Source organism: Dipodomys spectabilis, unplaced genomic scaffold (genome assembly GCF_019054845.1).
Source record: "Dipodomys spectabilis isolate Male_0828 unplaced genomic scaffold, ASM1905484v1 ptg000284l, whole genome shotgun sequence".
In the NCBI taxonomy this organism is placed as follows: Eukaryota; Metazoa; Chordata; class Mammalia; order Rodentia; family Heteromyidae; genus Dipodomys; species Dipodomys spectabilis.
The window spans coordinates 552,428-567,142 of NW_024870961.1; the positions used below are offsets into that span (position 1 = coordinate 552,428).

At 32.2% G+C, this 14,715-nt stretch overlaps 1 pseudogene; it reads left to right on the forward strand.

Moving 5' to 3' along the window:
* The first annotated feature begins 525 nt into the window (after nucleotides 1-525).
* Nucleotides 526-625, forward strand: LOC122126558 (annotated as a pseudogene).
* The last annotated feature ends 14,090 nt before the right edge of the window (nucleotides 626-14,715 follow it).

Consider the following 14,715-nt stretch of genomic DNA (forward strand, 5'->3'; position numbering starts at 1 on the left):
TTCATCTCTCTATGATCCCTTGTAACTAAGATTAGTTTTGTTCCACTAATACAATCTATGCTGTCAGAGTAAGATATTCTGGTTGGTCTGTTCCTACATGGAAGAAGGATAAAGGGTCAGGTAGACATATGTGCCAGTAAGACCTCATTTGGGAAAATCTCAGCTGCATATGTTTAGAAGTAGCTCTTAAACAAGGCTTACTTTGAATCCATTGGCTCCACAGAGCTAACACAGTTGGATAAATAAGTACTTGAAAAAGCCGTCTCATTTGGACTTAGCTATTAATACTTGAAAGTATGATCAAATTCTAAATGAAAAGGACTTAAAATAGTCATTGACAAAAAAATTGCAAATGTGAGCAATCAACTGAACAACATTTTTTTTCAACTATTAACAGAATTTTAGGGAAATAAGATTAATAGCATTTTTAGGAACAATAAAGTTTCCTTGTTACAAATAGGCACCTAAGCATATAAGCCTTTATAAATATTTCATCATTAACTACTAAAATTTGCAGGATACTACATTCTTCAGCAGCTTGTATACCAAAATTACAACAATACTGAGATTAACATGGCACTTGTACAAGGATGATACGAAAATTTGTCAAGTATTCAAAATTTTTCATTCTTCAGATGCAAGAAATGAAAAACAGCTATTAAAAAGTTGATTACAAAATTACAAGTGAAACAATACACCTAATTCATATAATTAAAAGTTACTTTGACATCAGTGTATTAAATTTTCACCTTAGAAAGGCCATTACATAGCATAACCTTTACACAACTTTTGAAATTAGACAACATTGTCGTTTTATCCCAAAGAAATATAATACTAAAAGGACCTAGGGGAAAAAAAAAGGAATCTTAAACTGTTTCTGTATGGAATGCAATCTGAAAGGACACATTAATGAACCTATGTGTTATAAAACAATGTAGAATTCAATGTATTATATCTAGGAGAGAATAAAAGAGATTATGGACACTATACAAACATAGAATATAGAATATTTTAAAATATACTTTTTCAGACAAACAATGGAAATATCTTTAGTTTCTATACTACTCATTTCAACAGATAAGTTAAAATTATTTCCGATCAAAAAATCACAAACTCTGCATAAATCATTATAGATGTATACAAAAACTCTTGGATACATTTTGACATCAAAGGCAGACAATTCACTTTGAAGAACTCCACAGAATCCGTGAATTGTTACTATAAGATATTGTTGTTATTTGGATTGTGAAAATATGTTGTATTGACAAAAAGGAATTAATGACATTTTTGAAATTTAAGAAAATTAACCGAATCATTAGGATTTAGGAGAACAATTTGTACAGCCTTCCACAACTTCAAAGAGGTAGTGATACATACTTATCCTTTTGGTAATATCAAATGCAGTTTCTTCCAAGTGGTTCTTCAGACCTGGTTTGACATATTGGTTCAACAGTTCCAGTGTATTTTTGCTATCTCAATTACCAGCAGCAAGATGCAAGGGGGTCAAGAAGCCTTTAGTTTGGGCATTGGTATCTGCATCATGAAGAAGAAAGAAGCCACTCTGGTATTATTACACGTACATGCACTGTGCAGGGGTGTCCAGCCATCTACAGTTATTGCATGTGCCCCTTGAGCCACCAACTCACGGACAATGTCTAAGTGTCCACTGTAGGCTTCCCGATGAAGAGGGGTATACTCATCGTCATCCCTAGTATTCACATGAGTAGCCTTTTTGGAAAGTATTCTCTGCACTGTAGTAAGCTGGTTATTTTCAGCAGCCCAAAGAAGAAATTTGCTTGGATCCTTCTCCATTTTTTTTCTTGCAATTTTTACCATTCCTCATATTTTCATCTTGTTCCTCATCTTCATCAGAATTGCCTAACCAGATACATTGAGTACCAGTGGAAATGAGGTGTCCATGTATTTCCCTAATAGTTCATGTTGGTTGACCTGGTCAGAAATATCTGGTGAATTCTCTGTGTATGTTTTTTCACCATGATTTATTTTCTTTTTCCATTTTTACTATTCGAAATTATTCTAACTGGAGATCAGGGAATAAATGGAGAGCAGAGGAAAGATGTTCCTCCATATTCAAAGTACAGACTGAAAATGAGGATCAGTGGTGTCTTCATGTGCAACTTATTCTAGGAATGAGAAAATGTGAAATAATGCCTCCTATATAAATGATTTGGGAAATGGCAGTGCAGAAAGTGAAATGATGCAACCCAAAATATAAAACAATATAAATTAGGATAATTATGAAGCAATCATATTATCTATGAGAGCCATGAAAGACATAGATGAGCTATCCACAAAATCCATGCCTCTGATCAATTTATAGAACAAGCAGAAATTTTTTTTAAAAAAAGATGGAAATAGAATTTATGTATTTACTTGAAATTAGTAAATACCTTTTTAGTAGCCTACATAAGAATCTAAATCCTTGATAGCACTAGTAACAGATCTGACTGAAATCAGTTGAATCACACTTTTCCTGTACAATGAAGGAATAGGTACAGGCTAGGAAAGCAGCTAGAAAAGGCAGGCTGATTGTATCTGTGAGAAAACTTTGTGGAAACTGGTATTGAGGATTACTTACTGGTGACCCATTTGCACTGGAAGCATGATTCTGACCTCTTGCTTGCTGATTCTGAACTATTGCTTTGATCATTATATTCTCCAAAAAGAAAAAGTCAGAATTGATAACAAAGGACTACTAATACAGTTTGACTTTTCATTAAGCATATTCAATCATCAAAATCACACGAAGACAATAGACAGGCCTACTTTTTTTAGATGAAAACAAGTGTCTTTAAAAAAACAAGGAATTTAAGTAGTCTTCCAAAGGACTTCCATTTTACTTACTGCATTATACATTTTTCCTAATGTTGAGTAACAATAAATAATGGATCTATTAGAAAGCTCTTAAAGCTCATCTGTTCAATAGTGAGTTCTCTTACACTATATTATGGAATTTTTTTGTATGGTCTTAGGAAGAAATTTACATTACTAACTTGAATTTGTGACAGGACAATATCATGAATGTACATCTTTCTTCTATACTCTCAGTTTTACATAATTATCTAAATATGTGCATTAAATAAGTATAGAGGAAAAAGTAGAAGCCACACTGGTGGATCATGGCTTTAATCCTAGCTAATCAGAAAGAAGAAATCTGAGAATTGTGGTTTGAAACCAGACCAAGAAAAAAAAGTCCATTAGATTTTGATTTGAAAGTAACCAGCAAAAGCTAGAAATGGAGCTATGGTACAAGCAGTGAAATGCTAGCCTTGAGAAAATTAAAACAAAAAAATAACAAAGTCTGGGACAGAGCCAGGCCCTGACTTCAAGCTCTAGTATTAGCATCAAACTAACTAATTAATTAATTAATTTAAAATAAATTAAGTGGCCACATGTGGAGAAAATGCTCAGGGATAACACCCAGGCTCTTATTTCAAAAACTACAATCTACCGAAAAAATCTATTTAAATAATACCTGTGTAAATAGAGTATTTTCATCACCCAAATGCACATCCATGCTCAGTTACTTTTGCAAGGTAACTCTGTTATGTCTGGAGTACCACATAACATTATCACTTAAGTAGAAAGCATTGCAACATGGGTTCACTCTATCGCTCTAATGGATTTTTCTCCACACAAATACTCAAATCTTACAATTATTCCAATTCTTTGAAGTCATAGCTTTTTTCTTTAACATCCATAATATTAAAGTTTGAATTTAGTGTCTTGTGTCTCCTAAATGGGTGTTCTTACCAGTTTATCATGCCCCCAGCCCTAAATTATCCAGATTAATTTTCAGATAGAATCTGGTTTCCTACTTGTGTATGATCATGGGCTCAGTCCACTTGATGTTATTCTGCCTGGAATTTAGAATAACAGGTGTCTGGCATTGTGTACAGATCTTTATGTCCAGTCTGGGCTTTAACCACTATCCTCACAACAGTAGACTCCCATATAGTCAGGTTTTTCATAAGCTTATCATAGCTGATTTTTTTTAATAAATCTTTGCATTTCCTGCAGGTTCTTGAGTACTGAATTAATTTGTGTTTTCTTTGGGTTCGTTTGTTTCATTTGAATATATGTATTCAGTGGTTCCTCATTTTTCCTTTGGTTTCTTTCACTCAAGTTCTTACCTAAAGTGCTGAGAAATCAATTCTTCTTTCTCAAGATAGTCCAGGTGAACTTTATTTATTCCAAAGCAATTTCAGTAATATTTAAACATCTTCATATCTAGGAATGGTATACAAATGCTAATCACTGAGAAGGGTCTTTTTATTTTCACAGCAGTCTTTGGCATTCACAGACTCATCATGAATTATACAAATATAATAAAACTCAGATGCTTGCCAGGAGGAGAAAAACCTATTACTAATTGTTTGACAGAGGCTTCCCTTCTCATGAATGAAATACGCTGCTTGATGCCGGATTTCACAGAATCATATTGCTAGGGAGAGCCTAAAAAATCAGCTAACACTACAGAGTTGAGGGAGATTACTTGACTTCCTGAATAATTTACTTTTATGTCAAATAAAAGCAGGCTTCCAAAAAGAGAGTAGACTTTAGAGAAACATGATGAGTTGTATGTAAATTGGTGCTTAGCTGACTTTGTTAATTGGTGGACTAATACAGGGAAATAAAGTACAGCAAGGTAAAAAAATAAAGAACTCTGCATTGAAATAATCATTTCTGTGTGTGTGTGCATGCACACATGTGCATGCACACACACACGTATGTCCATTACTCATGCATGCATTATTCATTGCTGATGCTTGATAGTGTCTAGACACTATCCCAAAGCTTCTGTGGTCAAGGAGAGTGGTCTACCACTTAAGCCACTACTCCACTTATGGTTTTTTGGAGATAATCACATGTATTGTCATGATTGGACTGGCTTTGAACAGTGGTCTTCAGACCTCAGCCTCCCGAGTAGCTAGCTAAGCTGATTCAGTCTCTGAGTAGCTTGTTAAAATGCTGCCTGTACTCTATGCTTCACTGCTGTTTTATACTTTTCCTGAGGTAATCACAAGTCTAAGTCATGTATGTCTAATTGTTTAAAAATATTTACTGCTTGGCACCAGGGCTCCCAACTGTACTCTTAACTACTTAGGAGGCTTGAGAACAGAACCCAGGCCACATTTTAGTGGACTTCCTTAATCTATACCTGGGTGCATTGGATCATTTCCACCATCTTGCACTATCTAGAGACTAAAACTGGAAGGACTGCAGGATCAAGGCCAGCCATGGTAGATAGTGCAACTCTGATGCCTTTGATGATGGGAAGGCTAAAAGGACAGATCAGGTGCATGTTCTTGTGGAAAGGGAACCCCTACCCTAAAATTAACAACTGATATGATGCCAGCCTAGCAAGAACAATACAAGAAGTTGAAATCCCCACCAAAATAAGTATATACTTTAACATCCAAAAACATAGTAGAATCTGTTCTTTGCTCTAATATAATCTTTATCTGATTATCATATGATGTGACAGAATAGTTTCTTCGTTAAACTTATGATATATTTAAAAGGACCTAGAAAATTCTTCCTCACTTCTTAAGTGCAAATGAATGGCAAATTGCCTCATTTCTTACATATTTGACTACCACTAAAAATTCGTCTAATGATTATTATAGTAATACATTCTGATTTATTACTTTACTGTGTAACAGTTTTTAAACTTTTTGCTTCTCTGTTGAAGTTTAAGTATTTAAATTGTATCATCAAAATATATTCCTTGTGTACTTGGGGCAGTTCTTTACCACGTTTTTAACCAATGGCTTCTAAGAATTTTTTTTTTATTGTTAAAATATTGTACAGAGGGGTTACAATTACATGAGCAAGACAATGAGTACATTTCTTATCAAGCATTGTTGCCTCCTCCTTTGTTTCCACTTCCCATCCGTTCCCATCCCCTCCTCTTCCCCCCCACCCAATCCTCCGCCCCTCCACAGCCAAAGTTGTAAAGTTTGTTTTTCGACATAACCTCTTGTACATCTCATTGTTGCAATGGGCCACCTGTCTCCCTATTTAAATTATTTGTTTTTTCCCTTCCCCTCCAAAAATTATACTAACAGCAAATACAGTGAAAGCAGGGGTTATACCGTGGGGGAGGGACATATAAAACAACAAAGAAATAATGTTATAAATATGTTGGAAATAATCGCATGAAAGAAAAAAATTTTGAATACTTATCTTGGGGTTCATTTCACCTAACATCAACTTATCTGACCTCTCCTACTTGACTCAGACAAATACTAGTTATTGCAAATAAGGGAAACCATGGAACCTATGTTTCTTTTGGCCTGGCTTACTTAACTCAATATAATTTTTTCAAGTGTTTCCATTTCCTAAAAAATGGGGCAATGTCATTTTTTCTGATGGAGGCAGAGCATTCCATCTAAGAATTCTTAATTGGTATATTCTTTGGTTTATTTTTAATTTCAATTTAATTTTATTGTAAAGGTAATTTACATAGGGGTTACATTTTCATAAGTAAGATAATGAGTACATTCCTTATGGAAGGAACATTGTTATCCCCTCCATCTATTTTTTTGTACACTCATACAACTACTGATGCTTTTGCAATTGCTATTGATCAATGGGCACTTTTTCTTTCTTTGTTCATGCATTTTTATTATAAAATTGATATACAGAAGGTTTACATTTACTTGTCACCTAAAGAGTACACTTCATTTTATTTTCTAAATTTCAAATTTTGAACTTAATTATTTATTTTCTTTTGTTTCATTAGGGTAATTCTTTTTTCAGAGCTGTAGGATTAGTTAATTTAATTGCATGATTTTCACACATGTAAATTAATCAGACACATATATTTTGCTTTTAAAATATTTAACATGTGAATATATGAAATTATTTTCTTAATTTTATGTGGTTGGTGAATTTAAATAAATTTATTTTCTTATAGTTCTAAACATATTTTTCCAGGTAACAAATACTAACTGTATTTTCAAGAAACACATACTTTATTAAGAAAGGCTTCATTACCTGGTCACTTTTTGAAAATTTACTTTCTTGTACTTGAATTTAAAAAAGTTTGAGCTGGGCATGGTGATTTGTGGCTTCATTTTCTAGCTATAGGAGGAATTGCAAATAGGTTTGTAATTCAGGAGAGCCTGGGAAACTATGAGACCTTATTCTAAAAATATCCATAGTGAAATGATTAGAGATATAGCCATCAATAGCAAGATATGGAGCATGCACCTGGATATCATATTCTAAATCTTGAGTTAAAACACCAGTAACCTCAATCTTTTGTCAAAATAAAACGATACATGTTTCAAAATGTTTATTATTTAAAACATGTTTGCAAAGGTTCTCATGTGTTCTATTTCTTAATTTTCAATTTACTTAACCTATAAGAATCCAAGTGTATTGTCTTTTATTTCTCCTAAACTTTTATATAGTATGAGCAATATTATTATTTCATATATTAACTTTCTTTTACTATTTGTGATAAATTCCTCGGTTTAATATAATAATATCAATATTCTAAATGTGTGTACGTGGTGTGTGTGTGTGTGTGTGTGTGTGTGTGTGTGGTTGTGTGTATGTGTGTGTGTGCTTTGTGTGTACTTTGTAATGTTGGGGGGTCAGATCCATGGTTTCACATATGCTAGGCCAAGGTTTTTGCACTGCACTATACTGTCTAGTTGTAATGTAGTGTTTTAAATTATGACTTTTAAATTTTCATTACTAGTGATTTTTCAAAATTATATATGATAAAATGTGATCCATATACTATCCACGTTAGCAAATTTTATTGTTATTTAGAATATTTCTACTGCCTTTCCACTTTCAAACCCTTGTGTTTGTTATTGATAAATGTTTTACTTTGCTTCTTTTCTCTCGTCATTTTTCCATTAGACTTTACTTATTCTTTCTCTTATTTCTTTGGAAAATAATTATCATATTCCTATTACAATTTCTTTACATTGTAAGAGGTCTATACAATGCTTTATTTTCTATTTTATTTTTCCAATCTTCTCTGACTCTCAGCTCACACTATTAGGTGGATTAAAAAGAAAAGTGTTTCAGGACAGTTGATTATTTTCCTGCTTCTCTTCTCTGTAGTCTTTCTGTCTTTTGAAACAAAATACTAATGGCATACAGCTCCTCTATGGTCCATCATTCTGTCCCCTCTCACTCTCCTCTGTAGTACAGCTCTCAAGTCGTTAGCATTCAGGTATATTATGCTTTAGTGTTATCTAAATTTTAACTCATTCCTAAATTAATTTTAGTGGCTTCAAGCATTCTCTAAAGACATTTTTCTATATATAATCTCTGAGGCCTTTTGTTTTCACAAGGTGCAAAATATGAGTGACTATCAAACATCTAGATAACTGTGTTATTGGATATTGGTCCACCTGCTCAATAAACTCACATGTAAGTTCAAGGAATACAGATCATTCAGAACAATCTTGTAAAATGGTGTAACGAGACCTCATACTAGATTTGAATCTTATTACCATGTTTAGTAGTGAGGACAAAATAGCTCTACTATAAGAACAGACACCCAGAAGAATGTAACAGATTTATTAAAAATAAATTCTTAGTTTTATGGTCAAAAGATTTTTAAAAGGATGCCATGAACTTTATCAAATAAAAATAGAATTTTAAATAGGTGTATTGGCACTATTGCTTCTCTAGATTTAAAGAATGATCTTGGACTACTACCTTAAACCTTATACAAAAATTTAAAATAAAAAATGATTATCAAACTAAATGTGAGATATAAAAACTAATAATATGTAAATGTAAAAATTCATGACATTGGATCAGTAAAGTTTTCTAAACATTTGAAATGGAAAACATTAGTGGCTAAAGAAAAGCAAGAATAAATGGGTTAATATCAACTAATGACCTTTCATAATTCTATGAAAAAAGTGAAGACATATCCAACAGATAGAGGGCACATATTTGTTAATGCTACAATGTTAATTCAACATTGATCCTGAGTCTTAACTACTTTTATATCTTCTAATTACATATAAATTTTTTCCTGAACAGTTTATTTCTTTAAAGAACATATGTAAATTAGTGGTCAATAAGAAGAGCAAATGAATTAAACTCCTCTTTAGTATCTAAGAAAAAATAAAAATAAAACTTATTTCTATGACCATAATATAAAAAGATGACAGAAAATATAGTAATGCATTTGCGGAGAAATTGATATACTCTAGATAGCAGAATGATTTGTATAATACTGCAATCAATTTTGCAAGCAAGTTTTCAAATCTTCTAAAGGTCAAAGAGAATTGTATATGATCCAGCCATTACACTTCTATGTATTAGTAAAGAAAAGTAAAAAACTTATTTGGACAGGGAATGTAGTTCATTGACAGTGCAATTGAATAGTATGTGTGAGAATCTGGAAATAATCCCAAAACAAATTTTGAAAAGACACACTATAAAGGATATATGGAGGACAAATTCCTCTAACTTAATTTTGTATCTATTTTAATGTCTATTCTAAAATTTACAGCATTTCTTTTTTTATTTTATTTTATTTTTATTATTGTGAATATACTGTACAGAGGGGTTACAATTACATGGGCAAGATAATGAGTACATTTCCTATCAAGCATTGTAGCCTCTTACTTTTTTTACCCTTCACATCCCTTCCCAGCCTCCCCCCACACCCCACCCAATCCTTTCCCTCCACCAAAGTTGTAAAGTTCGTTTTCGACTTGACAACTTGTACTTCTTATTGCTGCAACGGGTTCACCTGTATCCTTATTTAAACGACTCGTTTTTCCCCTTCCCCTCCACAAATTATACCGACATCAAATACAGTGAAAGCAGGGGTTATACTGTGGGGGAGGGACATACAAAGCAACAAAGCAACAATCCTATAAATACGTTACAAACAAATGCATGAAGAAAACATTTAATACATATCTTATGGTTCAATAAAATTTACAGTATTTCTATTTGAAGAAATGCAAGTTTGTGAAAATTAGTCTTGGAAAACCTCTGATTGTACCATTCACTTCCAAAGCACTAAAATGTATACAATAAAAGGAGATAAATATATTACATGTGAATTTCATGTCCGCAAATATATATATATATATATATATACATATATATATAGTTAAAAATAATTCACACAAATTGCAGAATACCTAAAAAGATGTTTTTGTTGTTGGCTAAAAATTCTTTGTAAACTACAGTTTTTAAAACAAAGATGTGATTCTGTTTATTTTGTTTATTTTGGTAATTTTTTGAGTTTATACAGAGATAACTCAATCAAAAAGTGGATCTGATAACTGGAATATCTAGGAATTATGCATCACTTATAAGTAATTGATAACTTTTTCTGGAAGAAACTTTTAGCAAATGACAGAAGACCTAAATCTATGCATGTACATTTTACGAAAGCCATGTTACTTGCTCAATCCAATTGCTTTCCTCTTCTTTGCTAGAAAAAAACTATTCACAAGATAAGAGCCAATAGCAGTGAAAAGAAACAAAATACACTATCATCTTGATTTATTTGTGAAAATAACAAATGAAATAAAACAATTCCACTTAAGGAACTCCATTATCAGTATCTATGAAGATGTTCCTGAATGCCAAGATCCATTGAATTTTTGGAATTTTAATTTCTACTAACATATGAAAACTCGAACAAGAAAACAAATATAGTCTTAGAGCATAACAGCCTTGGAATAATTTTCTTAATTGTTTTGAAATTACAAAAGAATTGATACCATTAAAATTATCCTTTCCTATGGAAATATTTAAAAATGTTTATCTCTTATTATAATTCAAATAACAAACAAGAGAAATTTTATATAATCATTGCAAATATCATTTTATTACTATCATAAAATAGAATAAATGACAAGACCCAATATATTATCATTATTATTAATTCCTAAAAATTAGCTAAATATCTTAAGCAATCTAAATAGTCATGTCTTTAACATAGAGGTAAATATTCTACACTTTTTTTTAATAGAAGATTTTTTTATTGTGAAAATACTGTACAGAATGGTTACAATTAAATAGGGATACAGGTGGACCCTTTGCAACAACGAGATGTACAAGTTGTTATGTCGAAAATGAACTTTATTCTATAATTGTTACTTAACATTTTCCAGGGGCATATATTCATGTTTCTTTTTTTTATTGTGAAAATACCGTACAGAGGGGTTAAAATTACACGGGCTAGGTAATGAGTACATTTCTTATCAAGCACGGTTGCCTCCTCCTTTGTTTCCCCTTCCCATCCCTTTCCATACAACCCCCCGTCCCCCACCCAGTCCTCCCCCCGATGTATGCTAAAGAAGCATTCTAAGAAATGTTCACAGCAGTTAAACTATGTTTTTATGAAATTAATGTGATATATGTTGTTGTTCTTGTTCTTGTTCTTTTTGTTCTCGTTGTTGTTTGCAAGGCTTGGGCATTGTCCCTAAGCCTTTTTATGCTCAAAGGCATCACTCTACAACTTGAAGCACAGAGCTAATTCCTGTTTTTAGTGGTCAATTGGAGATAAGAATCTAACAAGTACTTTTTTGACTGGGATAGTTTTGAACACAATTCTAAGATCTCATTACCCAGAATAGCTCAAATTATAGGCGTGAGTCAATGGCACTTGGTTTGATGTATTTTTTAAATTTTAATTATGTTTTTAAGATTTTTGTTTCACTATAATGTACATCGTTCTACACATAAATTTAGGTATATGTATATATTTCTGATGAAAAATAATCTCTAAAAATGTATGTCTTTCTACATACAATAAATATGTATATACGTGTATATATATATATACATATATATATATATATATATATACATATTTCTGAAGACTGACTCCCTCTAAAATTTTTATACTAATATTTTTTACCTTTTCCTTCAAAGATATACACTCTATTTTTCCGAACGTTTCCTAGAATAAAATAGCTAATATTTCAATAGAATATAGAGTTTATTACGTTCAGAGGAATTTCAGATATGCACATGATATTATAGTAAAATTTGCAGTATATTACTTGAAATAATTCTATTCAAACTCATAAATACTTGTGTGTGGTGGTGGGGAGAGAGGAAGTTAATTCATACTTGTTAGGAATTTGCAATACTTCAAAAATCTATTCCATAATTTGTTATAAGCACATAGTCAAGCTACCTGATATGCTTTAGTTTTTTTGTTTATTTGTTCAAAATTTTAATATGGATGCATGCACAATGGTAACATTAAAATTATTAATCAAAAACAAATAATCGCAAAATCATAGATACATATCAGACTTTCAATAGCTAGCACTTTTGATGTTAATAATAATTTTGATGGATATGATGATGACCACAGTGTAGCCTGATAATGTCATTGTTGGGATTGAAAAGGAAAAAAAACCATTACACATTTTTACAGCTAGATTTCCCACATTGAATACATAGTAATAAACAGCGTTGGATTACATACAATAAGAATAACAAGAGGAGAGTTTCAATATCAATAAATCTATTCACATAAACAGGCAGAGACCGTAAAAACCCTAATTCCTGCAGTCTCTCTAATGTATACTCACTTTTCTTGATGGTACTATTTCCTTATAAATAAAATCGTTTATTTCCACATTTTGATGGACTAAAGTGTAGTTTTCAACTTAGTGGGATTAGTTCAAATAAGATTCTCATATAGATACTATTCAGTAACCAATGTTTTCAAATGATATATTGAGTATGTTCTGCAATACAGCTGTAAAGACATGACCCAATTTACATAATATCACTTTCATATCTGTAGTTACCTAGAAAGGACATAGGCCTTAGAGCCAGGAGGTAAAACTTATTTTTATTTCTACATGAAACAATTTGTGACTTTATACCAACAAACTGAATTGGACTCTTCCCTTATTTGTAAGGTAAAGTGGAAAATGTAAGGACTCTTCACTTTTCTTTATTCTTGCTCTAGAAGTCAATAAATATATTCTTCATTATTTCTGTTAGATTACATTGATTTACACATGAGAAAGGTAAGGCCAACAATCAATGTAGTGAGTAAATAATGATACTAGAATATGTGTCTGAGCTCTTCACTCTGTGTGCTTACAAAGAGAGTAATTTGGTGATAGAGAGGACCAATAGGAAAAGACTATGGGGGAAAAGCGTACTTTCAAAATGGTTGTTTTAGGACTAGGTGACAGTGATGAGTAAATAAAACAGGCTGGTGTTAGGGGCATAAAAAGGAGTACAGAGAAATCATATTGTGTAAGTCGTTATGTCGAAAACGAACTTTACAACTTTAGTGGGGGGGGGGTGTGGGGTTGGGGGTGGATGGGAAGGGATAGGAAGGGGAAACAAAGGAGGAGGCTAAAATGCTTCATAAGAAATGTGCTCATTATCTTGCCCATGTAATTGTAAGCTCTCTGTACAGTATTTTCACAATTAAAGAAAGTCATAAAAGCTCCAAAAAAAGAAATCATATTAGTGATAAAAACTGAGTAAATCTTGATCATTCATCTTATCTAATAGGAGGGAGTAGAAAGGTAAGAAGAAATATAAAAGGCTTCCACACGTTTGGCTGGTAACTGTGTTAGTGATGTTCTTAGTGATAAGAACCACAGGTGGAAATAATGGATTTAGGGGAAAAATATCTGATAGTTCTAAAGTTTATATTAAACAGATGCAAATATAGGTCTGTTTAGACATCATCAAAATATCCACGATCATGAATAGGAAAAAAGAATAATAAAATTGGGGGCATTATTGGAGGGAAGAGGAAAAGGAAAGTTCTGACAGAAGTGTGAGCAATGTGAGTACCAGTGTGGATAAGATTGGAAGAAAGGGATACATAAGGAAACAAAAAAGTAGTAAACAGATATTGACAGAATTAAAGGAAGGAAAGAATTTGCAGGAAGATCTTGGGGGAAATATGCTATTTGGATTTGAAAAGTAAAAAGAAATAGACAAGTTCAATAAGAAAAGTGTTTTGGTGAAAGTCATCTTGATAAAATTTTGAGATATGAATGTGAATCCATAAATTTCTGGATCCATGAATTCAACAGAACCTGTTGATTTTAAATGTTGGGAACAAATGCTTTTATCCTGACCTTAGAAGAATTATACAGATATAACTGTCATGAACTTTACTTAGAGGTATTCTGTGAATATTTTTTGAAGACTTTTTTAGCCAGGAGTTTATGGATTGAACTACAGCACAAACCAGCCTAATTTGTCCTACAGTTCCAACGAGTGGCCCATGTATCCACATCAGTTTGGAATTTTATTGAAATATCTTTACATATGTTTGGATATCTTCTCAGCCTATTCATTAAAAATGTAGGAAAAGTAAACCAAGAATTAGGTTGAACATACAGCTTTACTGATGTGACTGAAGACTCCTGGAATTGATTCTTCTTTAGAATAGAAAATGCTTCAATAGGCGTTGACACATCATAACTGTCATATACTCTATTGACTCTAGTTCTTGTTAGGGATATCTCCATGCTGAAATAACCGTGTCAATCAACCTGCCAGAAATTCTTATATGTAGGAAGTTCTCTTATAAACTTCAAACTTTATTGAATGGAAGAGTTCAGACATTACCCTCACCAGTAAGATTAAATGCATAGAAAGATATGACATTTTGCTTTAATGCCTTTCTTTCATTTACTCATACCCATTTGCAAGTAGGGAAGGATTCTGATGTAACAATAATACAAG